This window comes from Ciconia boyciana, chromosome 8, assembly GCF_034638445.1.
Source record: "Ciconia boyciana chromosome 8, ASM3463844v1, whole genome shotgun sequence".
Lineage (NCBI taxonomy): Eukaryota > Metazoa > Chordata > Aves > Ciconiiformes > Ciconiidae > Ciconia > Ciconia boyciana.
The window spans coordinates 19,829,008-19,851,939 of NC_132941.1; the positions used below are offsets into that span (position 1 = coordinate 19,829,008).

At 40.9% G+C, this 22,932-nt stretch overlaps 2 protein-coding genes across 8 annotated transcripts in view; one reads left to right on the top strand and one right to left on the bottom strand.

The window, feature by feature from the left end:
- LOC140656004 (C2 calcium-dependent domain-containing protein 4C-like) overlaps window positions 1–6,902 on the bottom strand; it is a 35,185-nt gene extending 28,283 nt beyond the window's left edge. The window contains exon 1 of the mRNA XM_072871164.1: window positions 6,609–6,902. The gene's annotated coding sequence lies outside the window, so the exon portion shown is untranslated. The remainder of the gene's footprint in view (window positions 1–6,608) is intronic.
- A 157-nt stretch (window positions 6,903–7,059) lies between these two features.
- TLN2 (talin 2) overlaps window positions 7,060–22,932 on the top strand; it is a 224,626-nt gene continuing 208,753 nt past the window's right edge. For 2 of the 7 annotated variants that reach the window (XM_072871154.1, XM_072871158.1), the window contains exon 1: window positions 7,446–7,611. The gene's annotated coding sequence lies outside the window, so the exon portion shown is untranslated. Of the gene's footprint in view, window positions 7,162–7,444; window positions 7,612–11,819; window positions 11,912–22,932 lie in introns of those variants that run through there. The other 5 variants (XM_072871155.1, XM_072871160.1, XM_072871159.1 and 2 more) reach the window with 5 other exon arrangements.

Here is a 22,932-nt window from a genome sequence, read left to right on the forward strand (position 1 = left end):
GCAATTGAAAAAACACCATTATTGCTGCATGAAATGAATTTCAGACAAAGCGAAAAGTTCAACATAATTCCATACCAGTCACATCTGATTTGGATTACTCTGTACAATACCCAAGCAGTTTAGAAGACTAAATCCTATTTTCAAAACTATAATACAATATTTCCACATGTACTTCGTGCAGCAAACTTTATGGTCTGTCTTTGGATATGGACAAGAAAGAAAACTAAATAAAGGGCCAAACTTTTAAAAATAAATGCTAATTTAGTAGGTTATTTTAAAAACAACCAGAAAAAGTGTGTATATTTATACACAGGAGTATCTGGAACCCAAAGACTCTGTATTACTTACTGTTCATATTGAGAATTATCATTTAACTAGACACATGTGAGTTTGTGGACAACAGTCCTCATGTTTACTTTCTGAATCTTCCCACAGCAGTTTTGAAAACCTGGAAGTGTTCATCAGACCAGAATGTAGTTCAGCTGCAATCATTTATGTTAAAATATGTTTGTCAGAAGCCACAGGGGGCTTGTAATCAAAAGGCAACTTGGGTTGCCTTCTGAGGGACAGCATTACAGAAAACATTGCTGTTTGGGAGTTAGAATTTTTCTGATGATATAAATACCATGCTTGAGGGCAGCCAGACTGATTGAGGGGACCAATTTATGACCCTTCCACTCTGGGTACTATGTGGGATAAAACTGAGAGGGATGCTACTCTTGTTCTTAGTCTCCTGACCTCCCACATTGCCAAATCTGTGTCCCATTAGCTTTGCTGGGACTGACATTTTCTGTGGGAACCAGATCCAAGTTACAATCCTATCCTTCATTCTCTTTGAGCTCTTGAAACTCCTGTTCCCTTTAAGATGAGGTACCAAAACATCTCATTTGTTTTCTGCAGTCTTGGTCTTGAGTGTTCCATACCAAAAATGTTAACTGTATAAACTTGTTCTCTCATTTAGAAATGGCTGATTGATTTTCTGCAGATATAACAACCTCCACACAAGAGAAATACAATCTCAAAGAGAAATTGTATTTTAGACTGTAATGTAACTACAGAACTAAAAAAGAATTTGATAAGATCAGCTGATCCTGCATTGACAGACATCAGTCAGTGCCTTGTCTTTTCATGATGACTAAAATTAGCAGAGTTGAGAAAAAATCAGTAAGGTCATGACAAGATTGCTACAACTGTCTGCATGACCTTGAATACTGTAAGCCTGCTAGTATAAGATGAGAGGGAGATGATCCCTTCAGTTACTTAATTTCTTTGTTAAGGGTAGCAGACCAAAGATTTTTTCTAATAAATTGATTTCTGGAAATTACTGCACAAATCTGAACAGTAAGATTCAGCAATGCCGTAGTGTCTCTTTATACTAACTTATTTCCATATGGAATTGGATCTCTATATGTTAAGTGGGGCTAGTGAGAAGTTTACTGGAAGGTCCAATTATTACAAGAACAAAAAAGCCAATGCAAAATAAGAACACAGCTGTTATAACACAGTAATGCTGTGCTTTTTGTGTAGTGCAGTGGTATGGAATAGATAAGGAAGGCAGATGTAGTCTAACTGAAAAAAAACCACAGGAGCAGTGTTTACACAAGGCAAGCAGTAAATGTTACCCAAACCTCTGCTTTCCCCTCATATACCTAGGGTCTTCACTGAATGTGTTTAACATGAGATATGGTATATGCTATCTTACACCCACTGATGGATACCTTGCATCTACAAGTGGAGGTGAGTAATGGGGAAGAAAATCAGAACTACCCCTATTCCTCTATGCCTTCTCCACCTGTAGCACAAGGACCTTTTGCTGCCACTGCCTCTCAGCTCAGGGAGGTCTTGGGATGTTGCCCAAGGAAGGTGGGGAGAAGGTAGTGACTCTGATAAAGTCAAATGGCAGCAATGTGACCCAAGGTGCAGAGACACTTAAGTAGTCTTTGTAAAGCCCATGAACTGCCCACAATACCAGGTACTATGGTATCAAAAAGACACCCTTTGTGCATTCTTCAAACTAGCAGAAGTAACCTCTGCAGTTTAACACACCTGTGAGTACTCCTGGAAGAGAGTCTTAAGCCAGAATTGGAACAAACTGAAGAAATGGCCCAATGTCAAGGAACTCAGTTAGTGGAGAGAGGTTCAAAGAGGAAAGAAAAAGCCCATATACAAATACCAATCAGAAAATAATCAGCTCAGTATCAGAATAGCAGAAGTTATCTATAAGGCTAATTTGATTTGCAAATGAAAGCTAAAAAGCCAATAGAGGGGGCTGCACCAGATTTTGAAAGGCATACATAAAGTTGTAATTATCCACAGGAGAGTGCAGGAATCCCAAAGAAATTAGTAATCTTTTCAGGATCACCTAAATAGGTGTTAGTCAAGCAAAGACAAAAAGTTGATTATTCCAATTATAAAGTTATAATTTCAACAAATATAAGGTCAGAATCATGATCCGTTTGTCTACCATGACCAAAAAGAGCAGTACAATAAGAAATCATCTGAATTAGCACCACAGATCTGGACTGGGTCCTTGAAGAAACTTCCTAGTAAGGCTGGTGGAACACCAGAACCAGCTACATAGAGATGCTGCAGCATCTCCTGGCCTGATGATTTTAACAAAGAGGTTAAGCAAATAGCAGTGCTGTAGGACCTACACACCTTGCCATTGTGCAGAAAGTTGGTTTCTTGGATCTCTCTCAGCCCTACATTTTTGTGACTGTACAATTCATTATCACCTTGCATGTTATGAGGAACACCTCAGGTATCTCTGAAGACATTTGCTAGGTCTCCTTCACGTCTTTCAAACTTTCTTTTACTACAGCACTTTAAAGTAACAGACAATATCTTAGGCTACTGATGCATGGAAACAGAAGTATGTGATGCTGGCCACTCACACTTCCCATCTGTCTCATTCAATCTGCTGTTCCTTACAGCATAGTTAGGTAGTAAGCTCTTCAGGGCAAGCAGTGAGCTTTTATTCCATGTTTACTTAATACCTAGCAAAATTAGATCTTCTACAGTGATAACACAAAAAATATCAAGATTATTATAACAATAAGGAATTAGTTTGTACCTTTAGTACTTAGTTTGTACCTTAGCCTGTACCTGCCAGGGAGAAGCAAGGGCTGGCTGCTTCCTACAGGATGGGAAATTGTGAGCCACATACAATAACACAGACCAGCAGAGCAGAAGCCATCCTACAGTACCCAAGCAAAGGGAAGAGGACAGGTATTGGGATAGGAGACAGTTTCAACCAAGAACCCAGATCATTAGAGAGGTTCATGTCAATAAAGCATATATGAGGTGCAGCCAGGAAATCAGCCCACAGATCAGGATGATGCCTAGTGAAGGTAACCAGGGTCAGACACAGTCTAGTAGTCTCCACAGCAGGTCCACATACAAGGCAGTTTCAAAGTCAGACCAAGAACTCAGTCTGAAGATCAGAATCTAAATCAGCAGAGCCCTTAACTCAAGACAGACAGTCCTACAGCCTAACTCACACAGGGGCTAAAGACCCAGGGCTGAGCTTATATGGAGCTCCTGGGCCTATGGACAGAGGGTGTGGGTGGAGGCCCCAGGTGAGGTTGGTCAGGGCAATTAAGGGCTGTTAGTGCACTCAGAACCATTATAATATTACTGCCTGCTAATGCTAAAGTAATAATGACAGTGCTGAGTTTTGCCTAACATTACTCATCCAGGATAAGTTTGACTTATTATAAATGCCATTTTTATAACTATGTGTCTTAAATTTATCTTTCAAAGCCTTCTAATGTAGTTATTAAAGTAGTCTGGTCACACACACAGAATCTAGTTTACATGCTTGGGCATGATTTATGCTGCATTTTAATGGACCTGTTCTGAGACAGCAATTTAAAATGTATTTCAAATGACAGATGAGAAAACTGTTTATAGCATACTTCATTGAAGGCCCCTGCACACACACTTGACTACCTTCTAGTTCACCCAAAACGTCAGTAAATATGCCAGTATTGCTGTCATCCACAGGCTATTTTAAGTAACAGAGTCCTAAAATAATTTCAGTACAAGGATTAACAAAAGGCTATGAACAAGTAGGACAGCATTTATGGATAGTTTGTGTAGATGTTTCATGCCTCTGTTTGGGGGGATTGCTTAACATTTGCCTCCCAAGCTGAAAAAAAAAGATGTCCCCAACCTTACTGTCCCACCTGGCAAACCACTAGGGAACGTCCCTGATGTTCACAAACCAGTCCCATTTCGCTTCGTAGAAGCACGTAAGGTTGTTGTAGTTCTTGCTCTGACAAAGCACACTTACCCATAAAGCTCTGGGGTTTAGTAATTAGGAGATCAAAGATAAAGTGTTAGAACAGCTGGGATGGAAGGAAAACGTAACCTCAGAAGTGAAGTCAGATGCTCAATAGAATGTCTTAATTTTAAAATGTTCTCTGAATATAAATAAAGCCTAGAAATGTTATATTCTTAAAAAAAAAGTTATTTTTCCACTCAGTCACAACAAATCATAAACAATACCTGTCACAGCTGGTAACTGCAACCAGAGTCTGATTTAATCTCAGGAGATTATTACACCACACAGATACTAATATCTCAAAGTCCGCAGCTATGACTGGTAAAATCAGTTTAACAAGGAAAACAGTGGCAGACTGAATAGAAAAGAAATGAAAGTCCAAAACTTCTGCAGAAATGCTAAAGAAGTTTTGGATTATGGAAGTAGACTGATGTAGGTACTTTCAGGTTCATCTATACTGTGACTATTTTTTTTTCAAGGGAAATGCACCTACCTGCAAATTTTGGTAAGTTGAAATAATGCAAAGGAACTAGGAAGTTATATTTCTGTTCTCTATATCCACTGTACTGCCGCAAAAATATGGATATTTCTCATTACTGAAATAACAAAAGCTAGGTCCTCAAATGACAGATTGACAGGATACTTCATTTATCACTGTAATAGTATTATCATGGATTGTTACTGTAGAACGCAGGTGTGGGCTCAGACCCCCTTGTATGTGGTACGATGCAAACAGAGAAAAAAAAAGCTGGTTTGTGCCCCAAAGCAAGTCACTAGCTGGGTACAAAGGGAGGTAGTAAATGTGTCCAGACACACAGACATACTGGGAGTAGCAAGACACAGAAATTATACAGGGGAGCCTGGTCTCGCCATTGCACTCCATATTGTAGTAAAATTTTGTTCTTTGGGATTGGGGGGTATTTTTGCTGACATTATGATAAAGAGATTTCAAAGGAGCTGTTCGGAGGGCAACACAATACAGAGGTTTAAACAGCCTTCCTGTGAACTGAGAGGAAACAGAACACAGAAATGACAAGAGCAATAGAGACTGGAATTGTGGCCTTGCATGTTATTACATGAGAGAACACATAGGCTAGGAAAAGGTTTAAAAGTGAAGCTTATAAGGCAGAAAAAGCTAATGCAATGAAGTATAGCAATGGAATAGAGGACGTTTCTTTTGAAGCAGTGTTGCAGCCAGAAAATAGGGTAATACTGTACAAGGAGAAGAATGAAGTGATCATTATATATTTTGTAAGAGGGGAGTTTAAGTTGTATGCCAAATAGGGAAAGCCGCATTGTTGGAAGTTTATCATTATGGTGAGTAAAAGGCTAGAAAAAAAAAAAGCTGCTCTTTATGCAAAATGTTATGGCTGTTTACAGGTAACTTACATCACAAAACTACCTCTAAAACACAAGAAATACTTCAGTTATTGCTTCTTTTAATAACAGACATGATAGTATCTCTTTAGTAACAAATGAGAACAATAACTCATTTGTAAAACAGGTATATTGTCAAGTATTTGTAAGTTATAAAGCAAACCCTGTGTAGTCTCTTATTTTAGTCAACAGGGCAGATACTTCTTGTTCCTTTGCTGAAGCTGACACAGCTCAGAGTGACTATTACGGATGTTAACATTGTGATGCTTTTAATTCTGTAGTGTGGGTATACAAGATGACCTAGTTAGTTTTTGTAGCTGCAGAATGTCTTAAACATGCCCACCAAGAAGTGTGTCGATACAAGCGTAACTACGTTGGACTGTGTCAGAGTGCAACTGTACGTAAGTTCAGTGTCTTAAGGTTAAATTGTTGGAGAAAAATTGCTCTTGAGGGCAAAACCAGCTGTAGAGTGATGCACCTCTTTAATCTGGTTAAAAGTAAAAATATTTACTAATGGCTGTACTTCAGCTAAATCAGATTCAACTGTATGATTCAATTGTATGATTTTTAACTGTCAGTTTTACTGATAGAGGCCCCAGTATATATGAAACTAATTTGCATAAGGGACTTAAGTTTGCATAACTATTTCTTTTCTCGTATTGATATCAATGTATTGGTACGGAAACCATTTACACAACTGTAACAGTAGTAGAACAGTTAAAACAATACAAGCCGTATAAGCGAAGTCCCAAGTTTCCTTTGCTGCTACAGCAATTTCTTGCTGGCGTTACTTGTAAATGCTGAATACAACAAAATCCAGTTTGGGCAGTTTGGATTGCTTTCACAGCGTACCGACTGTATCTATGTATTTTTGTTACTTTGAAACCGTCTCTGCCCACAGAGTTTTGTTTGAAGCCCCTGGGGAACGAGCAGGAGGTGCGAGTACCTGGATAACACTGACAGGGCCTGGGTGAAATCAGCGCTTCCCAGGTGTTTGGGAGGGAAAACCGCCCCGGCTCAGGGCACAGGTCTGGGCTGTGAGCGGAGACTTGCTCCAAGCGCGCGTGCAAAACCTCGGCATTTTGTTGTGAGCCCTCCGGACGAGTATTAGCTTACCGCGACAGGGAGCTCGCCAAGCGCTGCAGCACCGCGCGCCTCCGCACCGCGCAGCACCGGCACGAGCGGCGGCAGGAGGCGCGAGGCGCCCGCCCGGCCCCTGAGGCCGCGCGCGCACGGCCTCGCGCCTCGCGCCTCCACAGCAGCCCTTGCGCGGTCCGCGGTAGCCGCCACCCCCGCCGCGGGGCTCGCTGTGCCCTACAGCTTTATTTTCCTTCTCGCGGTAAAAAATGCTGGGCTCCTCCGGCCTTCTTCCTCCTCCTGCCTGAGGAGCCGCCGTCTGCCCGGTAACTGCAGTCTTGGACGGGCAGAGCAGGAGCGACGCTACCACATCGCCTCGGCGAGGGCCGCGGCTGGCGGAGGTGCTGCTCCCTCACGCCCAGGTAAGAGGGGGCCTAAGCCCTCGGCCCGGCGAGCTAGCTGGGGCGGGGTTCCTCTCCTGCCGGTCTCTAGGCGCAGCGGAAGGCTGGGCGGGCGACAGCCGCGGGTCGCTCGGGCTGGGCGGGTGGGTGGCCGGGCGGGCAGGCGTCCGGGCTTTCCGCGCCGTGGGCCAGGAGGCAGCAGAGCGGGCCGGGCTGTGCCGGGCGAAGGGCGGTGGAGCGGTCCCGGAGTGATGACGCGCTTCCTGCCCTCCCCGGCGGGGGTCTGCGCCTGGAGTCCGCAGCGGCGGCAGCTGCGGGCGGCGGCGGAGCAGGCGGGAGCGGGCAGCAGGCGAGCGGGGGGGAAGGAAGGAAGGAAGCAAGCAAGCAAGCAAGCAAGCAAGCAAGCGAGCGAGCGAGCGAGCGAGCGGCGGGGCTTAGGCGCTTTGCAATGCTACAGTAACGCCTTTCCCGGTAGGAGCCCGCGAGGACCCCCTTGTCCTGCCCTGCCGTTGCACGTTGCATGGAGTGTCTGGTCCGTGCTGAGCCGCCGAGAGGGGGAAGACTCCGCGCAGGGCTCAGCGGCGGGAGCGCGAAGCCGCTCCGTGCCTGCAGCGGCTCAGCTGCCACTGGGTTTCGCATGTAGGCGCTGCGTTTCCCCCAGCCAGGCAGGCGGCAGCTGCCGGTCGCTGATCCCGCGGCGGGAGCTGCGCTCCGTCCGGTACAGCCTCGCCCGCGCGGAGCGCTGCCCGCCCAACAAGTTGCCGGTTCCAGGGAAGACAGCAACAGCCCGGCCCAATGCCGTGCGGGGAACCGAGTTGCCGTGGCCCGGTAGGGGCTCCGCCGCCGGGCGGGCTGAGCCCCGAGAAGGGGAGAGCGGCCCCGGCTTACCTTCCCTTCATCAGGAGCCGGGCCGGGGTGGGCGGGAAACGGCGGCTGCTTTGGGATTCCCCCCCTGTGCCGTATAGGGTTGGTATGGGAGGGAGGTGCAGGGGCGGTCAGCTCCTGCCGGTCCCTCGCAGCCTGCCAGGGGAGCTTTGCGTGGCCGGGTCGGGGGGTAGGTTTGCCCGAGGGATGGAGCTGTTCGCCGTTGGGCGCTATTGGCGACCGTGATGGAAAAAACCATTTTCGCAACACGTTGCGAAGCGACGACCTCCCAAGGACGATCATGCCGCGTGTGTATCTATATCCATCTATCTGTGTATATGTCCGCCTCTTCCCACCAGACCCGTGGGACGGCTCGGGTTGGAAGCGGGTCGCAGGTCGGTCCCGTAGGGCCACCCCGGAGGGACGAGGATGGGAGGGAAGGACGCGTCCGCCCCTGCGCAGCGCAGACGAGGATGGGTGGGCGGGTGAGTCGTGCTGCTCCGCGGCCTCCCAATTCCCCGGGCCGGCCTGGGAGCGTGCAAGCGGCCAGCGGCCCTGGGCTACCTGCCCCCGTGCAGCAGGGTTTCGTGCCAAAGCGCAAAACCTCCCTTGGTACGAGGTGGCGGTGTGTGCTTGCAGAGGGCCTGTCCACGCTGTGGGCTGGGGTCCGCCTGCCTGTCCTGGCACCTTTCTTCCATGCCACCCTAGCAGATGGCTGTAGGGTGCAGGGCACGGTCTTGCCTTCGGGTGACTAGAGGGCTCCGACACAGTGCCACTGCCTGGGCACTGCGAGGGAACACCTGCCTGGGAACTGGGGCCTCTGCTGTCTTTGTGCTCACCTTCTGTAGCGCTTTTGTTCTGCTGACCAGCCACTTCAATTTATTTAGGCTCTACTTTTTGTGTGTTAAAACGCTGCTGCAGTGTCTAGTTAGATAGTGTGAATGTTCATTGATTGAAAAAACTCTGTCAGATTAAACAATTGCCCACTTTCCTCCAAATCTTTAAAAACTTTATTTTGCAGACCTGTGTTTTAGAGCCAAGTTTGAGCCATATTAAGTTTCAAAACAGAAAGCCAATTCTGAGTTTGAAAGTATGTTTTTTAGAGGCGTCAGGAATTCTGCATTCTCAAGAGAGCCCAATAGCTATGGAAAAACGTCCATATAATTAAAAGGCAAACAAGCAACATGTTTCTGAGATTGCTCTTGCTTATGTAAAACATCACTTACTCATATGTGTATGGCAGTGTGTTGCAAGTATGAGTGCAAGCCGCCGGTGTTAGTTATAAATACCTTACAAATTGTAGTAGATGAAAAGCTTTCATATCTGTTTGAGACAATGGTCAGCCGTTCTTCCAAAAGTACAGCTGTTAGCTAAGTTAACTATGAGTTAAGTTAGCTGAACTGCCTTTTCTGCTTTAATTTTCAAAACATGAAATTTTTAAGGCAGTGCCTTGAGATTGAAGGTTACCACACAGCTGGGGGGGTGGGGAATCTCTTGCCTCTGGGAGCGCATTTCATGTGAGTTTCATAATGCCTCATTTAACTCACTGGTCACTGCAGAATTAAAGGGTTAAGTGGAATTTCATCTAGTTTATCTGTTGGTGGCAAAACTATTGAGCTTAAGTAAGATAAGAATATTTCTTGTTTCTGGTTGCCAATCTAAGTCTCTGGGTTAACTGTGACAAACTTCAGCAACATTTAATTTCTGAATCTCAATATAAAATTTGATAAAGACTATAGCAATTTCATATAGGATACCCATTCATTTTACCATTCAAATTATAGCAGTTTACCCTGAATAATTGTCCTGTGTGTTCTGAGAATAACATCTGTTGCATGATATCATGTAATGGAATGTAGTACAGCCTAATTTAAGTTGGTTTGAAATGTTGCCATTGCACTGTAGTAGTGCCTGAGAGGGTGAGAGGTTTTTTGGTGTATGTGTGATGGATAGCTTGGTTAGGAGTAGATGATGTTGAGGAAGATGAATTTGCATTTGAAATGCAAAGGATTAAGTAATTTTACTCTGAGCTTGATTTGTTGTACAGGTTTACTTAGGCTTCTTTCATAATTTGCCAGCTAATCTAATCACTGAATTCTACTTGCCTTAGGAAATGCATCTATAGTTATAACTGATCAGTACAAAACACCACTACAGTAGATTCAAGTCTTTTATTTTGGATAGAGGTGAGTGGGCTTGAAAGAACTATCTGGCTGTGGCATAGCTTGAACTGCTTGATCTTCATGATGACTTAAAATTTTTGCTGTGAAAACCTTCTCTTATTTGGTATTGTTTCTACAAAGATTTGACTTTGCCCAGCAAGGATGTTCTGAAGCATTAATATTTGGATTGTGTCACTTTATGTGCTTACCTATATAATATATATCTGTTTAATCTGTGCAAATGCAAGATCTGGGCAGCTTCCAAAAATGCCAGTACTTAATTAGTCACCACAGCTAGACAGTAGTACAGACATGCACCTCCATTCCTTCTTGTGGCATTGTAGTGTCAGATAGCTGTTGGGATATCAGTGTTGTATGTTCATGAAATGTGAGCAATACCATTTGCTGAAGTATTGTTCCAATCCATAATTTTAGCATTAAAGTACCGAAAACACCATTTGAAGTAATTCTCAGCTCCTAGTCCTGTCTGAACCTCGGAGGTTTCAATAAACTGCCAAATGTGTAGGCATCCTGATTTTTTTTTTTCAAATATGCAGAGTTTCTTGCTAAGAAGTTTGTATCCAGATGCTGCCTTTGCATCAGGCCATAATTAGGAAAGAAGTGTGAATGTGTTTACAGACCACTGTATCCAGCTTTCAAAAATTCTTTTTTTCCCTGCTCTTGAATCTTTAAAAGGTTTGGCAAGTCTGCTTATGCATGTTTCTGCAGACAATAGAATACTGATGCAAATTGAGAACAGCAAACAAAATGGTTGGGTGGTGTTGCAAATGGGGGGAGGCTGTCTTAATAGGTAGTATTTTGCATATTAGGTTTCATTTGTTTACTTTTGGATTTTAGTGTGTCAGTTGGGACAAATGTTCATGGTATGTAGCTGGAAATTGTAGCTTCAGGTAGTCCTGTCTGTTGGTACCTCAAGGGGAATGCAGGTTTTCCCTTCTGGGGTTCTGCTTTTGACCACACATGGTTATAAGAGTATAAATTAACTTGAACTGAAGAACTTTTGGAGGCAGGGGAGATGCAAGTGATAAAGCAGAGGTTTTTTTTCAGAGTAGCCTGGCTCTCAAATTCCAGAGGCTATGTTAAGCAGAACAATCTAGGCTTTTGCAACTCTGTGGATGAGATTGTTATGATTATGGACATCGTGTTGTGTTTTAAGCTCTTTTATGCCTTATTTTTATTGTTGTGATTAAACAATGCATTCCTTTTTGAAAAGAATGTCTGGTTGCCTTGAAGGTAGCCCAAGCTACTTAGATGCATAAGCGCCAGGCTGATCCACAGGATGCTGAAATCCTGAGTCTGATCAATGTTTAGAGACTTGTGGCCTTCTATCTCTGGGTGCAGTAAAGACATGCCTTTTGAGTGAGACTGATATGCTTGGGGATGAGAAGGTGGCAAGGAGCCTATGGTTAGTTTTGATGCCAGACTTGTAACTGTGAACACTGAATTTTCTAGGTTTCTGTCCCTGCTAATGCTGCTGAAAACCCATTTCACAGTAGTGTCAGAGAACCATTTCCCTGGGTGTGTTGTGTGTACACATGCTTATCTTGGAATTGAGTTTGAATTAGCCTGCATACTTGAAGCAATTGTGATAACATTTTGATATTTTCCAGTTGCAAGCTGGGATTCCATCCCCAGAGATCCACCCCCTCAGTTCTCAAAGCTCCAGCGCCTTTTTACCCAAGCATCTTCATAAAGCTAGAAAACACACTAACTGACTTCACAAGGTGAGGGTGATTATACAACAAGTCTTGTCTTAGAATATCTTTACAGTAGTACGGTGCTGACTTCTTACTTGTAGTCCCTTTACTTGGCAGCAACCAGTTGAATTTCTGCCAAGATGGGTCAGGCTGGCATTTGAAACTGCCTTTCTTGCATTCTCAGTAGGTAGCTCATCTTTCTGTGTTTGGGCAGCAGGAAGAAAGTGTGAACTGAAGTGAATTGTAAATGAACCTTGTGTCTTTCTATCTGGCAGCTTTTGTAAGGTTGAGGTTTCTTATTTCCATGAAAAAGTGGCATGTAACCCAAGAATAAGCAGGAGGTGCTCAGTCTTCTAAATCACAGCAAATAACAATTGAGGTAATAAAGAATCAATGGTACTACATGGGCTGTTTAGTTTTTCAAGTTGAATAACAATTTACATTTCTCAGCTGTGGTAGAGAGATTTGTTACTATAGTATATCAAAGTGTTTAGTGTTTTGCTGAAGTGTTTGGCATAGTGGTGTGAGAACCTCTTAAACAATAGGACTGTCTTCAGCTTACAAAGGCCTTCAGAGTTGTGTAATGCTTTTCTTATTACATATTCTTGTTTATTTTCATATAATGATCTCTCTTACCTTTCTTGGGAGTTGATATCTGCAATATGGTAAATAACCCTTTGTTTCAGCTACCTTAAGTCTTACTTATACTGTGGTTTGTTTACAGTGGTCATATGTACTAGTGGGAAAGTTGTGATTTTTCTGGAATGTGAGATTTAAAGTTCAGGTATAGATGACATAAATATGTGACCATAAAACAGTTTCAAAAACTTACTGATAGTAAAAATCAGGCTTGAATTTGTACAGGTGGAAATGTTAATTAGCCTTAAAGGCATTTATGGGAAGTACCTTTTACCTTTGTTCAATTTAAATGTGCCAAATGCTGTGTAGCAGGAAACAGCAAGGTGGCACTTGGTAGAGAGAATGGAAGCAGCAAAGGCAGGTTATGAATGTCTGACAGAAATTGTAATCCCTGTTGAAGAAAAGACCTATGGTAATCTAATGGGAGGGATTGTGGCAGGAATGTGGTGGTGGTGTAGGACTGAAGCACATAATGCTTAGACATAATAAAAATGTTGAAATACCAGGACAGAGTCAAAATTTAGCAATGGGGCTACAAATGAATATATGAATAGATGAGATCAGGAAGACAAACTTGAATGCTACAGTTCCCTGTAGCCTGCAAGTTTTATAGTTCTTCCTTGTAATTTTCTCCTTTTTCACTAAAAGATTTTCTTAGATTAATTTTTTGTTGCAGTATAAGGAAACATCTCCTGTTGGCAAGGAGGTATCTGAACTATCTGGGGAAAGGATCAAGTGGGAGCCACTACTTCCCAGCAGGAATGCAAGGTCAAGCAGAAGGGACCCAGTGGCATGTCTCCTAGGTCAGGGTATCACTAAAGACACTATTACAGGGAGGAAGAGATAAGTGTCCAACTTCAGTTTAAAAAAGCAAAGTCTATGGGAAATGAGCTCACTCTCTTGTGATGTTTGAAGTACTCTTTGGAAATGTTATGTGCAACAGCTGACGATGTACAGACCCCAAGCAAGAACCCAAGATCTTGTAGTATGTACCAACCCTGAAAAATATTCGTTTGTTTTTTAATTTAAAAAAAAATAATCAGTGGCTGCATTTGCAGTTGTGAGTAAGGTCCAGATCAGCCTGATTGTAGCTGGATTGCACGTTCAGCTGCACTGGGATACTAACCAGACTTAAAAGCAGCTGAGGAGAAGCATAAATGAATGTACAGAAGACTGAAACCTGTGAAGAAAGGGTAGTTAACTAAACTTTGCCTGGTGAGACTGGACAGACCAGACTATGGATTAAGTACAGAACAAATCCAGACATGGAGAAAAGGGCGGATGCAGTGGATCTAATGGGCCTTGTCTGAGGCCTTTATATATAGAGGATGTGGATATGTAAGGTGTCAGTTCAAATGGGTTCACAGGTGCTGTATGGGTGAGTGATGTTTTGTCCTCTATCTGTCCTTAGAGAGCCAAGAAAGCAAAGGCCACCTAAACAAAATGAACTTTTCCCAGGAGCCAGAAGATAGTCTGTTAGTGGTGCTACCTGCATCCATTGCACTAGCTGTGGGTAGTTGGAGGACCTAAGACACTTCCAAGACAGTCTTTCTCTTCTCCTTTTGTATGCTGCCTATTGTCTTGTTCAAAATGGCCACCTCATTCCAGAACATGCAGTTATGTACCTCTTACAGGGAGATGCTTAGCCGCTGCTGTGTGGCTGTTCCTGAAAGAAAATGGTCCAGTCTTGAAAAATCCCATTGTAGCAGTCACAGCAAAGCATCCAACATCAACACAAAGCCTTCTAGTACCATGGAAAATAATCGTTTGAAGCTTGATGATCTTGAGGAAAAGAACAGTTATGTTCAGTAGGTGACCACCTAGTGGCACAGTACAGTTAGAAAGCCCAAGGGTGCAAGTTTCTTGGTAGTATTTTTGAGGGGGAAGGAAGAAGTGTCACTTTTGCTATACTAACAGCTTTTTTGCTGCTGCTTGCTTTGCAGCACAGTCCCATCCATCCCAACAGTTGATGATTGCCTGAGCTCTAATGCATATATTTCAGGAGTGAAATTGCTTCATAAGAAGATTTAGGGAAGTGCTATTTGCTCTCAGGTGACTTCTCCTTGAACAGTACTCTTAAAATTCTAGTTCTTTCCTTCTTGCATACCTTGAAAGCAAAGGCTTTCAGCAGCCTTTTTGCATTAATTGCTGTGATGATCAAGGTGCTAGCCAAATTTTAATCCATTCTGCCTAACAAGAAGCAAGGTGTATGAAATAAGAAACCATGGGATTTAAGTTTCACAATTCTCTTGCTTTCCTGTAAGGACTTCCACAAGGCAAAGCATTAAAATATTCAGAGGGCATGGGCAGAAAAGGTATTCTTAAAGATTTCATGTCAGAACTGTGGCCGACTTTGTAAGAACACTCCAACAGAATGGCAGGGATTTTGTGGTAAAGAGATGAGGCAGAAAAATACCTTGATTGTGGTACAAGTGTATGGTTAAGATGAACTACTTATGTGCATCAGTTGTTGGAGATTATTTAACACAGCTAAACAAAGCCTGCAACCAGTTAGAAGGGTAGATGTGCCCTGAGGAACCAAGCAGACCACTATTGAAACAACTGTAAGTCCATGCTATGAAAATGACTCAGTAATGACTGAATATCTGTGCAGGAAAAAATGTGTTCCTACCTAATGCTATTATCATTCCTTTTCAAAGATAAATTGAAGTTTCAAGCGTTAAGAATGCCATCTGCGTATGGCGGCAAAAACCCCTGTTACTAAAAATTAAAAACAAAACACTGTCTTCCATGTGGATCTTATTACAATCAGCAATGGCCTTAATTTCTTTGGAATAGTATTACCAGCCTAACAGGTCATTTAAGGCAGTGGTTTCCAAAGATTTTTTGATCTCATACCCTTATCAGTAAAAGATTTGTGAGCATGCACCCCCAAAATATGTATAGTTATTTATAAATTATACACATATACTACTGTACTGATATTATGTACATTATAAAACATATACAAAAAATAGAAATTAAGAAAGGATGAGATAAACACTATTTTAAAAATTTGTTTTATTTCTTAACAGAAACCCTTTTTCCTCATTAAAAAAAGCTTTTAGTGAGAGATATGTGACTGAATATGTTTCACTATTTTTTTTTAAATCTTGGTTTAACACTTTGATACAGCTGTTCGAAGGTCTGGTTCTAAATTCAGTTTATTTCAATACTTGGTTTTAATGGCTGTCATAGTTGAAAAAGACACCTCACAAAGATATATAGACCCAAATAGAAGTGCGTTGTTGGTTGTGCTTACTAAATCATGATACTAGTTTTCCACTCCTGTACACTAATTATGCAAAAGTTTTTCTTGGAGTTGATCTATTAAATTTCCATCTTCCCTGATGTCAATCAGTTGTTCTTGCAAACTAATGGGAAAGTGTTGCATTCTTCTGTTTTGAACAAATACATTCAAAACCTCCTGAGACTCCTCTTTTGGAAGATTTTTTAAAACAGGTTAGGAAATTCTGTTTCCAAGTCTTTTATATGTACAGATTTGAGAGGTTTTTATAGGTGACACATCATTTTCAGCAACAAAATCACCTAACAATGGAAACATTTCCAAACATCTGTTTTCAAAACAATCTCTATAGAGTGAGTTTCTTTTGAAAGGCAGTTAATTTCTTGCTCACTGTTCAAAAGTCAACTTCACCTTGAAGGGATACCATAAGTGTGTATTTTTTTGAAAATATCGGCTAGGTACTGCAGATATTTTCTGCTAGTATACTACTGACAGCCACTTGTCATCACAGAAAAGGTCAGCAAATTTTGAACAGTTGTCTTTGTGGGGAAAAAATGCATAACATCTTTAAATTTAACAACTCTTTTAAGCACTTTGCCACAAGATACTCAGCAAACCTCAGTGTGGGAACATGACTTTCATGGTCACTTCCCATCTCGTTACAAGGTATTGTAAAGATTCTACTATTTAGAGATCTTGTTTTTATAAAATTAACCATATCAATGACATCCTGTAGCACTTTGTGCACTTCTGGCTCCAACTTTAGTGCAATAGGTTGCCTATGAATGATGCAGTGAAAGAATTTCACATGTGGTTCTATCTGTAACCTTTACACTGGAATCCTCCCCCTCCCCCCCCCCCCTTTTTTTTTTTAATTCCAGTCAAAGCAGCTACTCCATCAGTGATTACACTTGCAGAGTTTTTTCATAAAATGTTGTTTCTATTAAATAAATAATTTATTGTTGAGAATATGTTGAGTCTTCTCCGGTACATCTTTCCTGTAGTGACTTGCAAAAAAGTAGTTCCCAATGTATTTCATCATTGAAACAATCTAGCATATACTGTAAGCTGAGACATGTTAGAAACATCTGTACTTTCAGCCAACATTATAGCAAACCTCCCACACTGCATAATTAGTTCTAATACTTGTTTCTTCAAATCTTCGGCTGTTTTTTATGCTTTTTCCAGCAGTATTTGCTGACAAAGGAATGCTATATTGTTTTCCATGTATTATTTCAGCCATTTTTTACTGCAGCAGGAAGACCAAGTGCTTCCCCAATGGTATGTGGCTTTGTCTCTTTTGCTATTAAGTAAGAAACCTTTGAAGAGGCTTCTGAAAATTTATCATTGAGTTCAGTGATTTTTTTTTTTTTTTTAGTAAAGTACTATATTGATTATTACATGACTTTAAACCAGTGCTGAAGAAATTGTAGAGATTTGTCCTTATGTTTTGGGTGCTTAGTTTTTAAACGTCTTGCTAATCGTGATGGATTCATACTATCATTACCTAATATCTCAAGACACAATGTACACTTAGGGCGAGGTTCATCATTAATGATAGCAGATGTAAATCCATATTTCAAAGAGTTATCTTCATAATTTCAATTTTTTTTGGCCAGCTTTTTGTCAGATCTGATTAGATTGTTGATTTTACCTCATAATGTGACTGACAAGGAGCTTGTACTGGGGGTAGGAGATCAGTTGATGCACACAGATTTTGAAGCAAAAGCAAAATCTGTCATGGCATCTGTGTATCTCACATAACACTTCAGAGTCTTCGGGGTCAGAGGTGATTTGAGCAAGATTGCAACTGTAGAGGGCCCTAAACCATTTGTGCATTTCCCTCGTTAGAATTCCTTGTCTTCACTTGCCTCACATTTTTGAACTTTAAAATATGGTATGTAGAAATGTGCCCCACGTGTGTTGTGACAGCATGCAAATTTTTATGAGCATGCCTTTGTGAATTGTGGCCTTAGGTCATGCCAGTTAAACTTCTAGAAATAAGCATTCCTAAATGGTTGAAGTTTTGTTTGTTTGGGTTTTTTCTGTATGGGACTTCTAAGAAGTAATATATAAGCAATTCTTATTGAGTTTGTTTAGCAGCCAACACAACGTAGTTCTCATCCTGCCTGAGGCTACAGCATCTTCCCTTAAAGATAAATTTCAAGTACCTGCTAAACATCTGCTATCAGGCACCAGTACTGTCTTGGTACCCACCCAATAAGTGTATCTCTTCATGTACAGCTCAGCTTTCTGTAGCTGTCATGTGAGCTGTAAGAAATGAAGTACAACTTCAGCCCCTGAAGAAGATGCAAAACCAAGGTGGGACTGCAGATAACAGTCCTCTGGGTAAAAAGGGAAGATAAAGCAGGGAGTTGCTTTTTTGAAGTTGTTTACAGGGCACTTCTGAAAACCAAAGGAAAAGAATGTAGAATGAAGACAAAGTAAAAGAATAAAAAGAAACATGAGAAAAGCATCTTTTTTAAAAACTGTAGTTACAGCTTTGTAAAGACTGAAGATTTGAAGTAGTGTGGTATTGACTAATTGGTTTTTTTCTGGACTATATATGTGTTTCAAATTTCTTGCTTAAGGTGTACCTTTCATTATTTAAACCAAAATTGCATTACTGCCTGTGAAATAGTCTTTGTACTACCATGATCAGATACAGAAAGCAGCCATCTCTTCATAGAAACACTCTTTCTAGGACAGTTGTGAGTGTTTTGTACCAACACTTATTTCTGATGTGTTTAGTAGAATTTTTTTTTCTTCTTGAGTTAAGTTGTTCTGTACAAAGAGTCTCCAATTTAGCTTTCTTTTATTTGGGACATTTTTATTTACATTTATTTTATGGACCTAACTCTCCCATGACACATGACAAGTGAATCAGGACACTGGAGACTTGTGCAAGTGAAATTTATCTTCCTTTTGGGCCTCTAGTGTTTAATATAAGTCAGTTGTTTTCTTTCTTCCTGGTCAATCTAGAGATGTGTGAAATACTTGTGCTTGTTGAGAGTTTGTCATTTGAAATTTAAGCAATTCATACTTAAGATATCTCCAAGTAGCGTAGAATTAGAAAGCTTTATTCTGACAACGTTCAGGGTATATTCAACTAAGCAATAGGAAAATGCTTCTTTATAAGTAATAAGCTAATGAAAACCTAGTATTTGTATAATCAAGCCTGCCTAAGGAGTATGACTGTCTTATTAGTAGCTAGCAGAATGCAGTCTATTGACAGTGTTGGTTGACAATCTTATATTTTGATCAGTGTGAATGTATCGGTGACCATTAGCGAGTGAAACAGTTGCACATATGATAGAGGAGCTGCAGGAAGTAGGACAGAGGCTAGCCTTTGCTTCTCTTCAAGATTTCTTGTTTGTTTAGGGTTATGGAATGCTTGCATGAAACCAACTCATTCTCCAGAATGCAGCTGATGCAAAATGGGGCCAAACTGAAGTATTTGCAGAAAAAATTCAAAATTATAAGGCTTGGTGAAGAATGTAAACAAGTGAATCTGGGTTATTGTTAGGCATACTCTGGTTCGGTAATGGATGTCTTGGGAACAATGAAATGAAACTCAAGTGGTATCTTGGTGCAAGTTTGTAACAAGGAATCTGTGTTCAGCAAAAATGCTTTAGTGTCATGTGGAAGACAGAAATCCTGACTAATAGTTAACTAAAGAGTGGATTTAGAGCAGAACTTTGAAGACTGAAAAAGTGCATTTCCAGCATCCCTTTGTTTCCATTGAAGGTGTTTTTGTTTATTAAAGAAACAAAATAGACATCAAAGACACTATCAACAAGCATTGACCTCAGAGTTAAGTCTTGTGTCAGGGGGCATGAATGGCTCCAGATTGTAGTTTATGTGGTTAGATATGTAAAGGTTACAGTGCTTGTTGCTACATATTCGGATGTGCCTACTTTGAAAGGCTTTTCTGGCACACAGAAGAGAAAAGCTTACCATCTCTTTTGCGGTGGAATGCATGAATCAGTATGGTGCTCTAAAGCTACCTATCAAGATCCTTTGTGTAAAGAGGATACCCTTAGAAGGGTTTTGATAACAATAGCTGCTTTGTCAAATACAACTTGTCTATTATGCAAAGCTTTAAATTATCTATCCAATACTCAGTGGATGGTGGCTGCTATCTCAAGCGGGATAAACACCAAGTGCGCTTAAGGTTCTCTAACCTAGATGTTATACTGCAAATGAATGACGCAGTGCTGTATCTTCCTAGTGGAATGAATAAACAACTAAAGTACTTGAAACAAGTATTTACTTCAGAAGAGTCTGAATTTTGAGCTGGAAGAAATAAGCTGATGTGTTAAAGTGTTCTGAGATTCTCTGGAAAAGTCTGCAGGGTGCTGCAACTAATGAGTATAATAAACCTTAATTTCAGTTTGTTTATACTGGTAGCTAGTGGTTTCTAAATGTCTGTTCTTGGCTTGTTTGGGGGCAAGTCTTGCAATAGTTATCTCCTGCAACTGAACAAAGGAGCAGTGTTTCTTGAGTATTTGAGAGGAAATAATGTATAGGCAAAAGACAATGCTTATCAGGTAGTGGAGAAAAGGAACTTCCCAGTAACTCAGCTTTAAAATCCTTGAATCAGAAAAAAATCTTGTTTTCCCACACATGCTCTCCTTTTCCCATGCACGCTCTGTTGTCCTGCTTTAGTGTCTGCTGTTTAATGATTCCAAATATGTAGAAACTTATGTTTAGTCCTGCATAAAAACAAAATGTAGACAGGAAGAGGTTTGCACACTTCTAGATCTATATGAAGTGTGTGTTAATGTTGATACCTTCTCACACTGAACTGAGCTGCTGTTTCAAGTTCTTGTCCCACTGAGATACCTGTGCAATTGCTTTGACTGCACTCAGTGTTTTTTAAGGTGTTAACAATCATATAAGCTGGAAATGCAAAATAGAGATAGGTCTCCATGGTGACCATGAGATCCTGAAAATTAAGGAAAATATATTTGATTTCCTAGGGCCCTAGGTTACACCTAGGCCCTATGGGTTTAGGCTTACAACTTAGAAAAGTGCTTCTTCAGGCAATGTGGAAAACTGCATACAATATAAAATATAAAGCACAGTTTTGTAATTATGAGAGAGGGGGACTGTGGTAGTGTTCAAGTAAAGAAAGGTTTTTTGTTGTTTTTTTGAGGAGGTTTATAGAGATGAATTATACTTTAGAAATGACTCCAAAAACATTTTGTACATAGTAGTTTGGGCTGCCTCTGTAAAGTGTCAAAAGAATAACTTTGCTGTATGACAGTTACTACACTTGAAGACAATGTAAGTTGTTAATGAGATGGTGAAGTTGTGCTTTCTGTTGCATATACTTGGTATCTTCTAATCTACTGAACACAAATTTTCCATTATACACAGAGGCATGAGTCAAAGCCTTTGAAGCACTATGGAAATCTGTGTACATGAGAGTAATGGCTCTGAGGGAATGTGTGTGTAAAATAAGCATGTATATGATGTGTTGAATCTGTCTAAATGGGCACCGATACAGCCTGTGGCCTTGGCAGTTGACTACTTAAAATATTTCAACCCACACATCAAAATAAATCCAGCTAATTAGTGTTGATGGTCAGAAAGAACTATATATTAATTTATTTTGAAGAATGGAAATAATCTAACTTTAAGATGATTTCTTTGACTTCTAAGGATAAATAGAAAGGCTCAGGAGTTACATGGTATTGATTTTGAATGCTTTAACGTGGTTACTGTAAGTCGGAGACAAGAACCAGTCTTTGTGCTTAGGCTGCTGAAGGGTCTGGACATGAATTGAAATCTGGAACTATTTTTGCAGCATTCTCTTACATAGAATGATGATGTATCGTACTCTGTATCAATGAATTACTGGCATCCATTTTTGGTTTCTGCATTCTCTCTTAGAGGAGAGTGGGTTTTATAGTTTAAGGCCAAGTTCTCCTGTCATCTGATACTTCATTCTCTTCACACAGCATGTAGCCAATCTGTGGACTCTGGCAGTTTTGGGGATCAGAGCTGGGTAGCCATATGGGCAGGATTGATGTGGTTATTCATACTACAATAGAAGTCGTCAACTTCAGCCACAAGCAGCACAATTTAAGTTGAGAGCCTAGAGGGAAACAATTTTCCCCTTGCATTGCATATACAGGGTTGGCTGAGTGATGAGGATTCTCCTTCTCAGAAGCATTACAGGCATGTAATTGCTCTGTCAAAGGTGAAGGCAGAGACCTTGATGGGCAAGGGGGAAGTAACTGTGTGTGTCATAGCAAATTCAGTTCCTGAGCCCAAATGTCAGGTATGGATTTGAAAATTTAAATTGAAATACTGACTTTGCAGGCATATTTTGACCTACGGCTTGAGTCTGAAGCTTTATTAAACTTGCATCCCTCTATCCCTTCTTTCACATCCCATTCTCCGGTAATCTTTCATATACTTACTGAGCATGAGGGAAATAACAAATCTGAATTGCTGTAATCTGATGATACTTGAGAAACTCTGAGAGTAGATTTTGCACATCAGTGTTAATAGTGTTAAAAGTCTTTACCTAATTTGCAAAAGTATGCACTTTTTCATGAAACCTAATACATTCAAATTGTTGCATTATTTAAAAAAAAAAAAAAAAAAAATTGATAGCTTCCAGAGGTGGCCTGTTAGACATCTGGCTGATTGGTAGAGGTTACTTTAAGCGTAGTCAACAAATGACATGCCTAATCTTATTGTTGTAGGGGTTTGTTTCCTGTACAGCTGATAGTCAGAATCCAGTGGTGTTTATAGTATCACTAAACAGGAATTATCCACGATTATGATTAAAATGTAGCAACACTTTTTTTTCTAAAATTATTAGTTAGCAGGATAAAAATAAACAAACAATATAGGTGAACAGGGCTATTGTATTTAACATTGTTTATGTTTTAGGATAAGAACATGTGAAGCATGTCCATTATAAGCTTGGATATCCAAGGTACTGGCATAATAATCTGAACACCGCTTCTGAAAACACTTGTTTCAGTATTTTTTTGACAGTGCTGTACAGTGACAAATTCAGTTATTTTTTACAATGAAAGTGCACCTTTTGTCCTTGATGAGTGAATTGCCATCTCTTACAGTGAATATTAAAAATCAAACCTAATGTTTTTGAGCTAGGTTACAACCTAATGATATTTTTGTC